This window comes from Marmota marmota, unplaced genomic scaffold (genome assembly GCF_001458135.2).
Source record: "Marmota marmota marmota unplaced genomic scaffold, marMar, whole genome shotgun sequence".
Classification (NCBI taxonomy): Eukaryota; Metazoa; Chordata; class Mammalia; order Rodentia; family Sciuridae; genus Marmota; species Marmota marmota.
The window spans coordinates 56,491,182-56,509,088 of NW_025999968.1; the positions used below are offsets into that span (position 1 = coordinate 56,491,182).

Consider the following 17,907-nt stretch of genomic DNA (forward strand, 5'->3'; position numbering starts at 1 on the left):
TCAGCAGGGACGGGGCAAATGGAAGCCCTGTGCCATTTGATAGGATGCAATGAGTGAGGTGTCCCCTGGAACTAATCCTGAGAGACATCAGACAGGAGGGCTGAGGAGCCACTTCAGAATAAAGAAACTAACAAGACAGGACAACTAAATGCCGTGCACACTCCTGGGTTGGATCCTGGGTTAGGTTACAAAGAACATTAGAGGGAAAATGAATGGAATTTGAATACAAACCCTTGATTAGATAGTAGTGTTTCAATAGCAGATTTCCTAATTTTAATAATTTTATAGAGGTTATGTAAGAGAGTATTCTTGTTCTTACTGAAGTATTTGGGGCTCAAGGGGCGTGATGTCTCCAACTTATTTTCAAATGAATGAGAGAGAGAAATAATCATACGGGAGGAAATGTAAACGCTTTGTGAATCTAGGTAAAGGGTGTGTGGTTCCTCGTACTAGTCTCGCCACACTTCTGCAAGCTGGAAATTATAGGAAAAGCTGCAAAATGTTTCTTCCATTCCATTAAGAGTTCACGTCCTCACAGTTTGCCCTTGATGGTTTTACTAAAAGCATAAATGAACTAGCTGGGCACAGTGGCACACTCCTATAATCCCAGTGGCTTGGGAGACTGAGATAGGAAGTTTGCAAGTTCAAAGCCAGCCTCAGCAATTTAGTGAGGCCCTAAGCAACTAACCTAACCCTAACCCTAACCCTAACTAATGAAATATAAAAAAGGCTGGGGATGTGGCTCAGTGGTTAAGTGCCTGTGAGTTCAATCTCTGGTACCAAAATAATAATAATAATAATAATAATAATAATAATAATAACAATAATAATAATAATTATTGAACTAACAGAGCTTAAGTAAGAGCAGCTACGCAGAGATAGGCTGGACATGAATTAATTTCCCTTTGTCTCACCTTCCTCAGCTATGAAATGGACTAAAAATAGTATTTACAACTCAGGTTTTGAGGACTACGTAAGAAAAATGCAGTGTTCACACCTTCTTATTCAAAAGCTCACTTTGAAAAACAAACCCTTAGACACACAACTCCTCCTTGCTCAGACCTCAGCATGCAAAGGTGACACTTGGGCCTTATTCACGCAGTCTGTCCTTGTATGTGCCTAATATTCAGGTTTCTATACCTATACAGGAAGAGGGTGTTTGGACCTCCACTTAGCCCTAACAGGTCTCACTATCTCCCAAGTCCTATTTCACCATCTCAGAAGTATCCACGCTCCAGTGGCCATTTATACAGAGAGAAAAGTCAAGCTGAGAGGCACATCCCTCTTTCTAAACACAAGAAAAATCTAAGAGGCACACCCCTCAACAACTGGGTGTCCAAAACCAACACACCTGAGACAATCACCCTGGGTCTGGAGACGCAAGCCTGGAATCAAGGACACACCGTGTATGACTCCTGTTCCCATCCATGAAGAAACAGCAGAGCGAACCTTACCCTAAGAATAACCGTGAAAGCTGGGAAAATACCAACAATGGTCTCCTTGTGAGTTGAATAGTGTCCCCAGAGACTCATTTCTTCCCAGATCCTCAGAAAGTGATCTAATTTGTATATTTAACAAGTTAACATTTTGAGATGATATCATCCTAAATTTCGAGTGTTCTCTAAATACACCGGTTGGTTGTCACATCATGCGACAATGGAGGCAGAGGCTTGAGGGGTGCAGCTGCAGGTCAAAAAATGCCTGGGGTCACGCAGAAGCCAGGTTGGAAGAAGCAAAGAGGGAGTCTTCCCTGGAGGTCTTGGAGGCCACATACCTGCCAGGGCCACGATTTCAGACTTCTGGCCTCCAGAAATGTGAGAGGACTTATTTCTCTTTATGTAAGCCACCTAGTCTGTGATCACTTATTTATGACAGCCCCGGAAAACTAGTACAGGTCTTGTGGTGCTGAAGGTACGAAAGTCAGGATTCAGCACCTTCCAGAGAGGAAGAAACCAGTAAGTATTCCAGGCGTCCAATTGAGACCCAGGAGCACTGGCCCTAAGAGAAAGGGGGATAAGATCCAGCCTGGACACCAGACGAGTCTTCTGAAGGATGAAGACACCAGGACCTGCATCCGGGTCACGGGAACCCAGTGCAGAGATCTGTGTATACACGTATGTATAATGGTGTGGAGAAGAGACAGAGAGAGGGCAGGGACGAGGAGAACCTCTAGAAACACTAAACTGATGCCAGGTGCGGTGGCACATGCCTGTAATCCCAGCAACCCAGGAGGCTGAGGCAGGAGGATCACAAGTTCAAACCCAGCCTCGGCATCTTAGTGAGGCCCTAAGCAAGTTAGTGAGACCCTGTCTCAAAATAAAAATTAAAAAGGGCTGGGAATGAGGCTCAGTGGTAAGTTGCTCCTGGTTCAATCCCCGGTACTGAAAGAAAAAACCAAAATGATAAACTTCTAAAAGGACAAGTCATTTTTAGGAAAATCAGTAAAACTGATGAAAACCAAGACCAGAACAACAACAACAACAAAAAAATCTTCTTTTCTTCTCCAACTTTATTAAGGTAAAAATTGACAAAATAAAAAGTTTGCAACACAATTTGATATAGGTATACACTGTGAAATGATTACCATAATCAAATTAACTCCTTTGCCACAATTACTTATCATTTGTGGGAGGGAGGACACTTAATAGCTACTCTTATCACATATTTAAAGTAAATAATACAATATTACTAACTACAATCACCATGCCATACCAAAACAAAACAAAAAAACTTAGAAGTGCAAAGGGCCCATGGGTTAAATCATCACTACAAAAATAAATAAATAAATAAGTGTGTGTGTGTGTGTGTGTGTGTGTATCCTAGACAATGTGATGAGGCAACAAATAACTAGAATGAGAGATACAATGGATTGTAAAGGATCCAGTTAGGTTGTAATAACAGCATGGCATGTTCTTCTTCTGGGTAGTGGTGAGACTCGCCCATCCCTGATGCAGGCACCATGTGTGTGCAGATACCAAGGCCACCGTCCCGTGGGGGTCACCCATCCATGTGGGTTGAGGTGGCAGACTTACAGGAAGGAGGGATGCCTGGCTTGACTCAGCTACCTCTGGCCAGGCGCAGGACATCAGTCTGGTGGCTGACAGGAGGAGGAATCCAGCAGCTGATTGCAAGGTGGGGTCCTGGAGCATCTGTAAGAGTCTGAATTTGCCATGAAATCATTCTCATGCCTGAGCAGCAGTGACACTAAATAACCAAAAAATAAAAACAAAACCAACCACCCATGACAATCAAGAGACAGATGGCAGGAGAGAGGAAGGGTGTTGCATGTTAGTATCTTCAGCGTCTCTTCTTTCCTGCTTTTTGGACAAGAGTCTCCCGATTGCATTTTCCTGGGTGCAGCTAATGATGGGCTTAGCTCAGACCAGGTGCCCTCAGTGTCCACCAGAGGCAGGGTTTGGGGGAGCTTCAGGAGGAAACTCCCAGTTGCTGGGGCCAAAGGAATAGATCTGGGGAAGTTTGCTCTTGTCTACTATTTACTGAACACACCCAAAGGCGGGCAGACGGGAGAAGTCCTAACAATGGACGTACATGTGGGAGAGAGGGGTGTCATCCTTGGAGAACTAAAAAGTCTTCCAAGACTCTAATACGCACGGTCTCATTTAGATTTTCTTTTAGTTTCTAAGCAGTTGGTATGCATTTCTAAAAAACAAGAACGCTTTTCTTAAAATATACATGTATCATATCATCATTCATGGTACCTAAAAAAATTAACACAAACTCTTTGATAGCTTCAAATATCCAGTCAGTTTTCATATTTTCCTGATTTTCTTATAACATTTGCTGGAGCTAAGATGAAAACAGGTCCCTGCTTTGCATCCGGCATCTGGCTGATATGCCTCTGAAGCGTCTTCACAATTCCTTCCTCCCCTCTTTTCCCTGTCCACTTACCTGAAGAAACTGGGTTGTCTTTCCTGTAGTTCTCCACTTTCTGATTTTCCAAGAACATTCTGGTGTGGTTTCAGTTATTTCTACATCCCTGGATTTCCTGAAAACTGGTACATTAATCAGCATGTCTAGTTAGAGACTGAATCCAATTCAGCATCTTTGTTTTTGGTAAAATATTTAATAGGGGGTGTGCTGGGCATGGTGGCACACTCCTGTAATCCCAGCAGCTCGGGAGGCTGAGGGCAGGAGGATCTGGAGTTCATAGCCAGCCTCAGCAACAGGGAGGTGCTAAGCAACTCAATGAGACCCTGTCTCTAAATAAAATGTAAAATAGGGCAGGGGATGTGGCTCCGTGGTTGAGTGCCCCTGAGTTCAATCCCCAGTACCCAAACAACAAAGGATAAAAATAAAAGGGCTGTGTGCTCCATCGGGAGGCAGGTGAGATCTCCAATCACTCTGGAGAGATCCCTCTCTCTCCTACTCACCCCCGAGGTTAGCAGCCACTGACAGATGATGCGTGATCATGAAGGAGATTCATGATTTCAGCAAAGGTTTACAACATGCATGCTGTACCCCAGTTCTCTAGCTTTTGTTTCTATATGAGGTGAATTCTTCTGTTCACCATCTGTTTGCCCTTGACGTGCATCTCACACATGTTCTTTACCATTTTCTTTTCCTTCAATCCCCATTGGGCCATGTCTGGTGGAGCTGGAGTCACCGTTTCCCATCACAATTCCCTTCTAGTTGTATGGACTGGTGAGATCTGTGATTGCCTTTCTCCATTTTCCACTAAGTTTTCTAAATTAACCAGGAAGGAATGCAAAAAAATGATCCAGGGTTTTGCAAACTGCACGGAGCAGGCAAAGAAAGGAAAGTGCTAAGCTCTACTGGAGACTGAGAGTCCACCATCAAGCAACAGTCCAAAAGGGTCCTTCACTGATGGGATGCACCTGAGGCCAGACATGACAAGCAACAGGGTGCCAATAAGCAGTGGACAAATCCAAACCAGAGAGCATCAAGGGTGCCAGGGCACGTAAGGTCACAGAAGGAGCCAAGCCCCACCCTTCTCCCAGGAGGGGCACGGGTCCTCTACACATCCTGGGTCTGTCTCCAGCAAGCCCAGGGCGTGTTCCAGCCCAAGTGGAGGCATCTGTTCTCAGCATGGAACCCCAAGCCCTGCAGGGGTACAAGGAAGAAAACAGGCAGACACAGGGAAAGCCTGTGGGTACACATCTCCCCGAGTCAAGGGCCTGGTGCTCAACTCGTGCTCCTTTCAGCCGAGGAAGACACGTGGTTTTGTTTATTTTGTGGTTATGGCTTTCTAGCGTTGGACACCGTGAGTCACAATATGTTTAACGCATGAACTCTGGGCAACTTGACCGATAGGACAGACCACGACTATTTTTAGGGAATGGCTCACAATTATCAGAATAGACTCAAAACAGTAGAAATTCTGAGTAAACACGCAGAGAACTAGTCTTTAAAAACCAAGCAGCTCACCGAGTGCTCGACATGAAAGGAAACCTCTTTGGCTTTGACCCATGCTCTTCCTGACCCATTAAAATATACAAGGGCATCATCAGTCATTGAAAGCTAAAATTAACGCCTCACGGGTCTTGCCAGCAAGTTCTGGTGTCTCTAGTGGGGATTTTCCATGCTCTTGCAACAGTCCAGCCTCCGCTGGTGTTGGCTTGCGGGGAAATGAAAGCTGAGTTTCTTGCCTGGTTTTTACAGCCCTGGACACATGGACACCCTGCTTGGTCTTTGGTGAGGACTCCATTCACTCCATTCACTGGTCCCATTCACTCAAGGGCACCTATGATGTGCCTGATGCAAGGAGGTACACAAGACAGGCAAGAGCATCCGCTGGACCTGGGAACTCGGGCCTCCTAGACCTTCCTAGTCCCCACTGGCCACAAGATCCCAGGTCAAGTCTCAACACTCACGCAGCTTCTAGGCTCTGGAGGGACTCCTAGTGAAAGCAGCACGCGCCCAGTCAGGTTGCTGGATAAAGGTCCCAGCCGAGCTCTCCCTTACCAGCTGTGTGACAGGAGCCTGCAGCCACTTAGAAATGGTCAGGAAGGAGCAAGTGGCTGGAATGGGAGTTTGAAAGGAAGATCAGAGAAAGACCATGTGTGACCATTTCCTCCTTTAATCGGGCTGTAACTTTCACACAGTGAAACATAATGACATATAGACTCTAACGAGTACTGCCCGGTGAACTGTCCACACGAGTCCCAAGTCGAGATGCAGAACATTTCCAGCAGCCAGTAAAGGGAAGTTTCAATGTGCAAATCCCACAAGTCAAGTCAAGTAACTTCTATGATGTTGCCAAAATCGTCCTCCTGCCTGGCTTCAGAGCTGCTTCCTGAAGTGGAGATGGGTTGACAAGTCTCTCATGTCGTTCCCCTGGAGCCCAAGAGCACCACGTACAGACTAGTCACTGGTTGTGGGGTCACAGATAGAGTAGGCAGCATACAAGACCAAATAAGTGGGAGTCAAGGACACCAAGGTCACATAAGGTCATGTAAGGGGTAAAGCTTCACCTTCTTTTGGATGGGGCACAGGTCCCATTGTGCATCTTGGGTCTGTCTCCAGTGACCCAAAGGCAGCTTGGCTTGGAGTTTCAGTGTGTGCCCAGTTTACTGGCCAATGATGCAAGGACAAAATCTGCAATATTGTCTTCCTCCTAATGTACTATATAGACCAGATTTTCTTTGTTATAATTTTTTCAAAATACTGATAAAATTAGAACATGGTCAATAAAAGCTGGGCAATACAGCAGCGTTATCTGAAACAGCCAAAAGGTGGAACCACCCAAATGTCATCGATAGATAAGTGGATAACAAAATGTGCTCTCCCTGTGCAGTGGAATGTTACTCACCGGTGAAAAGGAATGAAGTAGTAATACAGACTACAACATGGATGAACCTCAAAAACATTATATAAGTGAAAGAAGCCAGTCACACAAAAGACCTCTTCTTTATGATTCCGTTCATATGAAAATCTAGAGTGTGGGAATATACAGAAACAGAAAGTAGAGGAAATGCAGATGAAGGGTTAACAGCCATGGGGTGTGGGGTTTCTTTGTGAGCTGATGAAAATGTTCCATAATTGACTACGGTGAGACTGGACATATCTGTAAATATTCTAAGACCATTGGATTGTACATTTTAAATGAGTAAATTGTACAGTACATGATTATATCTCAGTAAAGTGGTATTTTCTTTTTAATTTTTTTAGTTGTAGATGGACACAATATCTTTATTTTAATTTATTAATGTGGTGTTGAGGATTGAACCAGGGCCTCACGCATGCAAGTCAAGCACTTTACCACTGAGCTACAACCCCAGCCCGTAAAGTGGTATTTTTAAAAAGAAAAAAGAAATTGGAGTATAGTTCGGGGGTAGAGGGTATGCTTAGCATGTGTATGGGTTCAATCCCTAGCATCTCCCCCAATTTTTTTTAAATTCAAGTTTTTTTAAATTAAAATGGAGGCAAGGAAAGGTAAATTGAAAGACCACTCCCAGTCTTACTACCTAAACATGCTCAAGGAACCTCATTCTGGAATATTCCTACATATAGTTATGTTATTTTACTTAATTATATTCGTATAATATATAAAGCCTTATAGGACTGGTATGATTTCAACTTATATCACTCAGGATTTAATTGCCAATATTAGGAATCACATGAGCTATTTCAAGAGGAAAGGGATTGAACAGAGAGACCTTAGCACTAACAAAATTATTGGGAGGACTGGGGAGAGCAGCCAGGCTGGTTCACCAGAAGAATAACACATGCAGGACTGGCCAGCCAGGGCAGCTGTGGACACTGCCATAGCCAACAACAGCAGGATAGGAAGCTGCCACTGTCATTGTCAATCCAGCAACAGCCTTGCTAGCTGGGACTCAGGATCAGCAAACCACCTCTGGGACTGTTGGCTTCAGAGCAGTGTCATTGGGACCTCTGTCAACACAGCCAAAAATGCATGTGTGCACACACGTCACACTCACAAAAAAAAAGTGTTCACTTCTTGGGCCTACTGGCAGAAATCCAGCAGCAGAAAAGTGACTTACACCTTGGTTCTTGAATAAGTGATTCAATTATCTGCAAATAATTCACATCAGGAAGCCTAGCTTCAAGGGATTCTTAGAAGAGTAATTGTATATAGGAAGGTTTTTATTGCACCATCTTGTTAGAAACTTTAAAAATCTTTTTATTAGCTGCTTAATTTTTTGTTGAATATATGTATCAACATTTAATTAATCACCCCCACCCATTTATGAAAGTTTGCTTCCAGAGTTTAACATTGTAACTATTCCAGGCTTGGGTGTAGTTCAGCGTAGAACCTGCCTAGCATGTGTGATCTCTGGGTTCCATCTCCAGCATGTCAAAGCAAATAAATAAGATTCTACCGTTTAATATTACAAGTTATAATGTGATAATAATGCCAATAATAACAGCTAAAGTTTTTCAATCCTTGCTTCTCCCAAGCAGTGTGCTTGGCCCTTTATATTCATTATATTTGTCAATGATTTTTTACTTAAAACTCACAACCTCCTTATGAAATGGCTATTATCCCCCATTGAACAGATAACAAAACCAAAGGGCTTGCGAAGTCAAACCTTTATTTGACACCAAGTTTTGCACCCTTAACTACTATACAAATACTCAGGCAAAAAGACTTTGGGGGGGTATTAGACATGATTTCCTTGGACACATAACCAGAAATAGAATTACTAGTTCAAAAGCTGTGAAGCTTTCTAAGGCCTTTGATACACATAATCAGGCCAGATTCTCACAGTCATTGTCAGGACCAAGAATATCCTCAGTGGCAGAAACTCAGTTTTATCATGCAAATGCCTGGCTCAGGGGTTTGGCACACTGTGGGCACTTGATGAATGTCTCCTGAATGAATAACAGTGTGTGTAGGAGGACACGAGGGCTCTCCAGTCCAGACAACTGCATTCCTTTGGCCGCAAGAAGCGTAAGCTGCTTCTAAGTCAGTCCAGCACCGATTGCACATGGAAATGAGCAATGAGCCAGAACATGCGACCCATCACGTTAGCAACCTTCACACGCCAGGGGAGTCACTACACCAGCCCAGGCTGACTGTGAAAAGGACTAAAATGATCTGGCAAGTCATAAGTCAGGCACATGTGTGACCATTTTATGCATGGGGCTGGAGATGGCCTCTATTCTTTTAGGTAGATAAATGCGGGGGGGGGGGGATTTTTTTGTTTTGTTTTGAGCAGGTACAACCACTTTGATTTGGATTATTTGATAAGTTGATTGCCCTATTAAATGCTAGTTCTCTATATACATACTAGCCACTACAACTAACATAGATTGTCACAGTCCACCAGGGCCCAAGGCAAGTTAAACTGTGAGGCCAATGCATTAGCTGCTGCTGACCTAAATAGCCTTTACAAGCCCTACCCTGCTTCTCTACCAGGAAGGGGTTTAAACCCACATAACCAACCATCAGCTGAAGGAGTTGGTATTGCCAATACCTTGCCACCTCCATGTACTGCTTTTCCCTGCAAAGGGTAGTAGCAGGAGAGTGGGTCCTGGGGATGTCACCACTAATGTGCAAAACACCTGCCACAATCAGCTGGCTGATAACAAGGTGGGTCTGGGTGGCAATGAGTGTGCTGTCTTTTGTCATGTGGGGGTTTCCATATTCCTTTTTGTGCAAACTTATCACTTTTTGAACTGTGCTATTTAGGGGCTTTTGAAGAAATAAAATTGTAACTTGCATCATCAAGATTTTAAAAATACCTGAAGAAAATGTCCATGTCATTTGATTCCTATTACCCAGGCTGTTCTTAAATCTGTGCATCTGTATCAGATCCTCCTGGCACAGTCAGAGGAAGGCTGGGAGGCAGTATTACCCAACCAGACCCTGATTTTATTTATTCCACATGGCCTAAAAACATGTTTGAACATAACATGCCATAATTTTTCTGGTGATTTCTATGAATCATTTTTTAATTATGAATAATGTTTTTAGAGACAGTCCTGCGAAATTTTACCCAATGTTTCCTTGACAACCATCCCATAAAGTATCTAAAGAGCAGCAGCTCCCATGACCCACACAGAAAACCAACTTGAAAGCATGGATTCCTAAAAGATTCATTAGTCATCTTTGCTTAGACCCCGTCTCACAATTCACACATGCAAAGGGTGACTGGGAAATTTAGATCAACAAACATAGCCAGAAAAAATTCATTTACTGTCAAATGATTGTTCAAAGGGTTTTTGTACAATATAAATTCCCAGCTCCACTTGGAGCCTTCATTCTTTTCTTAAAGCTAGGAATTTTCTATTTTAAATGATTACCTTCCTGACCTTCATTCTAGGGTTTTCAGCTTCTAAGAGATCAGCTGTGATTATGGCAGGATGGGTTCTTGCTCCGTAGCTCAACCCAGGTCACTTCCAAATTAAAACGTTTGATGATGAGTATGATTTCCATTTATGGGATTTACTTTCAGAAAAAAATATCCAGCTGCTCAAATCAAGTAGGGTCCAAATAAGGTATCCTTGGGATGGAGGGTGCACTCAATGGTAGAATATTTGCCTAGCAAGTATGAGGCACCAGCACTACAAAGATAGATAGATAGATAGACAGATAGATGAATGAGATACTCTTAAAGAACAGGATGGGTGGGGTTAGTCTAGGAATGCCAGCACTTTTTGCAGGTGTATCTCTCCTGGAGTCCACATTCCTTCATTTGACAGTTGACAGCTTCTCTTTAAAAACAAAACAGGGAGGTGTTTTCTAGTCAATTACTGTAAGTAGACTTCAAAAAAACATTTTGTAAGTTATTCTTGTGTGCTAACAATGACATGGTGTTGATCTTTTTCCTTCCCAGCCCCCAATTATACAAGAATCAAAGCAAATTCACACATGATATTTCCAAAACTCGCAACCTTGTTTAAATTATTTTAAAGGTATTTGATGCTTTAGCTCTATATGCAGACACTGGGGGGAAAATACAAGACAAGTGGAAAATGGCTGTTTTGCCAGGAGAAACTAGCACTGAATGGTGATCCCCCCACACGAACACCTGATTTTCTTCCCCCAGTGCCTGGTTGGATGTACTCATATGTTAGATGTCTCAAAATACTCTTCCTGGCATCTACCTCCCCGATCCCCTACGCCCAGCTCAGGACCTGGCAGATGGGAAGGACTCTCCAAAATAAATGCAAGGTTGAAATTGAAGCCTCTCACACACTGCAATAAAGCGGTTTAATTGGCTAAGACTTTGGGAGAGTAGTAGCACTTGCTCGATTCCAACCCATGGAACCGTGCACCCTGACCTCCTCTTCCGAAAAGAGTACAGCGACAAATGTGCACGTCCAGCTGAGGAAGGCTCCAGAGGGCACACCCGCCTGGTTCAAAGGCTCTGGGAGAGAAAGCAGAGAGAACTCCGTGGTCAAGTTAAAGGATGCCTTTATTCTATACCGCAGGGTATAGAATGAGTTGGTGCAATAACCAAGATTATTTTTTCCACCCTCAAAAAACTGAAGACGGTGTTGGAATTGCCCCCTCCAAAATACATATATACTCAGAAACCGCGCAGTCTGAATCCACTCTGAACTGATGCTTCTTCCTGGGAAAATAATCTTGAATTAAGGAGAAGTGCTTATTTTAAAAAGGCTTTCGTTTTACACGAAAACGTGCTCCCCTCTGTTCCTCCTCCCCAGGGTGCTGGCTCTGGCACCTAGAGGGAATTCTGTCTGGGGGCAATTAAAAAGGGGAAAGGGACCAAAAGGGGACGCTGGACTCTCTTCCTCAATCCGAAAGCCTCCCAAAACCCTGCCTCCAGCGCAAGAATTCCAGATCCGAGCTGTGACCAGCACGAAAGAGCTGGGGCCAGCTCGGGAGGTTTTGGAGACGCTAAGAAGATGAAGTCCTCCCACCAGATAACCCATCCACAGGGCCGGGTATCGCTGGCTCCCGTCGCGACACGGGTCTCGGCTCCCTCCTTCCTTTCGGTTCCGACCTCCCGCGTGGAAGGAATCTGGGGAACAGGAACGGAGCGGGGCTGAGAGACCCAAGTGGAAGAGGATGCGGGACCCAGGCTCGCCTGAGAGGTCCGCTCCATCCCACAGGACCCCACCCCGAGTGCCCGAGCCCCAGGCCCCCTCCCCGTGCGTGCGCAGCGCACGACCTCCCTGCTCCCTGCGTGAACCCCCAGGCCGCCGGGTACAGGCCCCTGGCGCTACAACCTGCCGGCCCTGGCTGCGTTTCTAGTCCTGTTGGCCCTCGGGGACTCTGCTGGCCTCAATTCGGGAAGCCCGAATAACTCCGAAATAATCCCTGAGATGGCACCCAGCTCCGGGGACGGGGTTACCCAGGCCCTTCTGCGGAATTAAGGCAACCTCCTGCGACGGAAGCCTGACCTCCCCTCCCGCCCCCTCCCTCCCCTGCAGCCGGCCTGGCCGCGTGCTCCACTGTGGCCCGCAGCTCAGCGGTCCCCACGCCGGCGTGGCCCCGCCGCCGCTCAGCTCCCAAGTCCAGCTCCGCTGGTCCGGCGGGGCTTAACTTCAGACCTGGAGTGAGTACCTCAGGCCCTGGACTTCACCCCCTTCCCCAAGGCACGAGTGTGTTCCGCTTCAGACGCACCTCGCAGGAAACCCACCTTCCACGCCGGCTTCAAAAGGGAAAAATACAAATCCGCGCGAAGCGGGGAGGTGCCCACACCCGGGTTTGGGGCAGCCGCGCGTGCCCAGGCCTGGCTGGAGGGCGCCTACCCGGCCCGCCCGCCTGCCCCCCGGCCTTTCCGCAACTTTTTCTCCATCAACTGGGAATGCATTAGCTACCTTCCTGAAAATTTGTTCCGAGTAGGCAAGACATTTCTCACCATAGCTTTGTTGTGCCAATAGATCCATTGTGCTAATTAAACGGAACGAGTTTGTGTCCTTAAAGCACCGGGACTGTCCTATATTGTGGTCAACCCTATATCAATATTAGGCTGTCACTACTGGAAAAAAAATTGAGCCCACTATGTTCGTGCTTTCTTTGATGTGCAGAAATATTTATCTCAGGTGGATAGGTTTTATTTTTTAAAGAGATTTTTTGTTAGTTGATGTTTTTGAAGGGATGTTTCGACGACGCCCTTAATGAACTAATCGGTTTTGAGATTTCGAGGCGACGTGTAATTGATGTAACCACTGAGGACTTTCAGTACACACCAGACTAAGAGGCCTCTGGCTCAAGGGTTTCCAGAAGCGACTCCGAGCTCCCTGAAAGCCATGGGGATTGTTTCTAGAAGAAAGTAGGGCTTTGCCTCTCCCTAACCCGGGATTTCATTTAAATTAACATGGACCAATAACGGTCTGGGAGAAAGCGGCAGGTCGAGGGCAGGTGGGAGGATGTCTGCGGGGACTTCTGCTCTGCCCTCTCTCCATTCGGAAGAGCCCGGCTCTGAGCGCAGTTCCAAGAGATGGGAACAGCCATTTCCCCCCAAAAGAACCTGCCCTTCCTGGAGGTCAGGAGGTGTGTGTGTGAGCACGTCAGCGCAAAGTGCAAAAGCCCCCCACCCCCACCTTCTTAGATACCTAAGAGAAAGTAGAACTGAGCTTGGAAAGAAAAATGCAGAGGAAAGGGCTCATCCCTCATCTCAGGTAAAAGAAAAGTGTGCCGTGGCTGCCGTTTACCCAAACCAGGCGGGGCTTCTGTAACTCCCTGTGGTCTTCTCTCGGGAATTTTCTAATAGCTATAATTAATTACCAGTGGCAATAACTGTTTTTGATCCCCCAATGCATCCCTTAAGAGAGCCTGAGGCCCCCCTCAACCCACCCCACCTTATCCCAGGAATCAGTCGTCATTCTGGACAACCAAGTCCAAAGAGAAGGGCTTTTCCTCCCCAGAATCCCAGAGAGCTGAGTCCATTTCAAGCATCCCAGCCCCCACAGGCCACCCTGGAGGTGGGGATAATCTCCCTGCTTTCAGGCCTGTTTGCTCTCTCCTCCTTTCTCTCCTTGGGGAGAGGGAACTGCTGTCCCAGTTTGGTGTTCCCCAGCCACCAGTCCCTGGACCCAGTGCAGAAAGGAGGATCCGCATGACGTTACTGCGATGGAATCAGATAATCAGTTACCCCGACCAACCTAAAACCAAACATTTTCTCCAAAGGAGTAACTTCCAGTAAAAGAAGTTACTATATTAAAAAAAAAAAAAAAAACTGAAAAGAGAAACTTCTGTCCCTCAATTACTTTAGAAGGAGTGAGCAGAGCAAGTTACTGCCTTGACCTCTAGAGGAATAAATTATTAGGTAATGGCTCTGGCTACCTGTAATTAATTGTAAATGATTAATTTATATTAATTTTGCAATGGTCCTATGCTCCTTTCTTGGAGTAGCAATGACCCCAAAGAAAGCTGGTGATGTCTCCATGGGGCTTACACACGGAAAGCAGTGAAAACTCAAGGTATTTTTTCAGAAACTCAGACCAGAAAATACTGCCAGATGTGAAAGTCATATATGTGATGCTGGACCACAAGCGGGGTTTCTGAAGTAACCACATTGTGCTAATTACCTGTGTAGACAAGAGCTTATAAATCACATAGGATCGCATCTCGGCAGCTCTGAATTTCCTGTTGCCTCTGCTTGCTCTGGGGCTGAAGTTCTCTTTAAACTCTACTTTGGTAGAGGTTCGAAATCCAGTGCCTGTAATGGAGGGTACCCCCCCACACACCACCCCAACCTTAGTAACCAGGTCTCTGATCTGCCATTGCAGCAGCCTCTCTGGAACCCATTCCCGGCGGAACATCTGCGTGTCGTCCCCCTTGATCTCACGCGACAGTCGGTTTCCGCTGGAGATGGGCTTCTCAGGTAGGCGCCCGGGCCGCCTGGGGAAGAACAGTTGCGGAGCATCTGAAGCGGAAAATCCAAACAGATGTGGGGCGGCCTGGGACCGCCCCTTTCCTTTGGGGGCCTGAATTTCGACCAGATCAGTTCCTAGTGGAAAATTTCTAAGAGATGGGGTACCGCAGGGCATGCTCCGGGGCCCAGAAGATTGGAGCACGATGCCTTGCAAGTAGGCAGCTCCCGGGAAGCTATGGACCACATCTTGCGGAGACCCCTCTTGCTACCTGCCCTCTACAGTTTCCTTCCTGGCCAGTAGGCCAACAGCGGTTCTGGTGATACCCTGGACTGGGGTTGATAGGTGGGGTTCACTGCATCTGTGCCTCTCCTGGGGCCATGAGCTGGTCAAATGTGTGAACCAGGAATCTCTCACCACTTCAAGAGTGAGGGACACGTAGTAGGTGTCCAACTTAAGGTCACCACCGGATGTTCCTAATTACTCCAATTAGCACTTGTTCACTGCTATACCAAGTTTAAGCAAAGCTTCTAACTTCATACTGTCTCACATCTAGGACTGTCTGGGTGTTGTCCTAATTGTTCTGATCTGAGGGCCCCAGGCTTTAACCCAGGTAGGGAGAGCCATGGGACGCCCCAACCAGAGACTGGGATTTTTTCCTTTCACTATTCCACGTTACTATCACTATCCTTTCGGCTTGGGAAACCTCAAGACTCCTGCCCAAGTACTTGTGGTACTTTCGATCATGCTGTTGGGGGACTCTAGGCCCATAGCCAGTTGTGTGTGTATGTGTGCCCTGAAAGAATGTTTGTGAGGGGAATGGGAAAATAAACAAGGAGAGAAATGAATTACAGTAGATGTGGTAGAGAGAGAAGATGGGAGGGGAGGGGAGGGGAGATAGTAGAGGATAGGAAAGGTAGCAGAATACAACAGTTACTAATAGGGCATTATGTAAAAATGTGGATGTGTAACCGATGTGATTCTGCAATCTGTATTTGGGGTAAAATTGGGAGTTCATAACCCACTTGAATCTAATGTATGAAATATGATATGTCAAGAGCTTTGTAATGTTTTGAACAACCAATAAAAAAAAAAAAAGAATGTTTGTGCCTGCTGGGCATCTGCTGAGGCCGACTTTGGGCCTGGAAGCGTCCCACACCCTGATATCTTAGAGGCTTCAAACGCCCCATTTTGCTGCCACTCAAAGGAGGCGATTTGATCCTGTCTTGAAGGTGCCTAAATAGCGGCTGCCACTGTAAAAACCCGGTCTGGAGAGCTCAAGTGCGCTTTCCGGTAAAATCTGGGAAATTTGGTTTGAGCAAAGTTTCCGTTCTTGTTACTCGTCGGGTTTCTCCCACTTCCACTTAGCCATGTTTCTGCGATCTAGGTAATCCCCTTCAAGCCGGGGAGGAATTCTCCCGAGTCCATAATTGAGGGTTGGAAATCGTGGGGGTGAGAGAAGCGTAAAATCCTCCCGAAGCCTGGGAAGTGCTAGAGTGCGCTTGGGAGGGAGGCCTGCAAGAAGCTGTGGCGGGACCGGTGCGCAGTCCCGGCTCTTGGAGCCCCTTCTCTGCGAGGCCCCAGGCAGTCAACAGCGCCGCGCGGCGCGGGATTCTGGTCACGGAAGTGGGCCGCGAACGCCTGTTTTGGGCACCTGCGGACCAGCGCAGCTGACGCGCGGCCCCAACTCTCCACTCGCACCGCTGAAAACTGGACGGCGTGCCTAGATCCGAAACACCAAAGGAAAGTGCGGGTTCCACTGCGCTCCTGGCTCGTGCAGCTTCGCGGTTTCCCAGCACCATTCCTAAGACTATTGGCCACAGTGGGTTTAGCAGGACTGGGCAGGCTGATGCCCAGACCAGGTTTATACTATGAAGCCCAGGGAGGGAACCCACATCTCCTCCAACGCCTCCAAACTTCGGACCTTCAAAGGGGTCCGGGAAAAGGTCAGAGCGTCTACTGCAGGCATGGTAGCCGGAAGCTGGAGAGGAACGTGAGAGCAGCAGACTCCTCCCGGCCGGAGGTAGAGCAGCGGCACCTACCTATCCCCCATCCCGTCCACCTCCTAACCGGTGCCCATCTCGAGGTGGGGGGCCTCACGGCCCCATAATTCTACAGCTTTTAGCACAGTGCCAAGAGCTCCCTCAGGGCCCAGACACCCAGTAAGAACTGCCCTCTGGCCTGTCCCTGACCGGGTGAAGCAGGGAAGCTGGCAACGGAACCGTCCTGGGGCGTTCAGACTCCAGGAAGGAGGGGGGGTTTCGGAGATGGCCGGGCCCAGGACTAGTGCTTATCTCTGACTGCAGGAGCACGAAGGAGCGAACCGAGTTGGGGAGGAGAGGCGGGATGTGACTATTTAGGTCTAGTGTGGCCCTGCGGGAGAGCGTGTGTTCCCAGTGCCCGCGCGTCTTCAACAGCGCCTCCCTTCTCCAACTGCCTTCTGCCGACCACCACGGGTCCCACCAACGTCTCCCAGTGGCCCTAGCTCGGTGACACTCTCCATGAAACGTCCGCCCAAAAGCGATTCCCCGAAATTTAGGCTGCGTTGGATCAGGCTGCGAGACTGCTCTGGGCTGCTGGAGGCAGGGCAGTTGGGCCCCGTTCCCGCCGGCGCCCCGAGAGGCCTCGCAGCTGGGCTGGGCTCCCCGACCCTTCCCTCCCTCTGGCTAGCGCGCCCAGGCGGTCTCCCGCTCCTATCAGAAAAGTGTCAATCTCCTTTCGCTCCGGAGTTTCCAGGAGAGAAAGGGCAGAAGAGTGACTTCGGAGCGTGTAGGGAGGGGAATCTTCCCTCTGGGCACCCCTTTCCGCACGCGGAACTGAGGAGGAGAGCGTGGGACCAGCGCGGACTTGGAGGCCTCGATCCTCCCCACAGGGCACTTGGCCGCCGGGTCGCGCCGCCTCCTCTTGGCCGCGCCCGCCGGTGACCAGCCGGGCAACCACAGAAGAGGCCTCGGCACCCCTCCCTCGTTACTCCTTCGCCCCACCCCGCAGCCCATCCTAACGCCCACGTCCCGCGACTCCCTCTCCAGAGCGGGTCTCCGCGCCGCGCAGCGTTCACTCACCGCGATCTCCCCGAGCCCGGGAGCGCGCCCGTCTTTCTCGGGACAGTCCCTGGAGGTAGAGACGCGGAGGCGCGCCCGTGACTCCAGGGCCGCGGCGGGGTCGGAGGCG

At 47.7% G+C, this 17,907-nt stretch overlaps 1 long non-coding RNA gene across 2 annotated transcripts; it reads right to left on the reverse strand.

Annotated features, from left to right (window-relative positions):
• Positions 1 to 2,489: 2,489 nt before the first annotated feature.
• On the reverse strand, positions 2,490 to 17,903 carry LOC125616953. Of its 2 annotated transcripts, XR_007347761.1 has the most exons (3): positions 17,799 to 17,895; positions 3,910 to 4,013; positions 2,490 to 3,159 (listed from the first exon to the last, which is right to left on the reverse strand). It is a non-coding gene; the product is annotated as an uncharacterized LOC125616953 (long non-coding RNA). The 2 variants fall into 2 exon arrangements; XR_007347762.1 differs by lacking the exons at positions 2,490 to 3,159; positions 3,910 to 4,013 and adding an exon at positions 9,111 to 11,936 and having other exon boundaries at positions 17,799 to 17,903.
• Between the last annotated feature and the right edge of the window lie 4 nt (positions 17,904 to 17,907).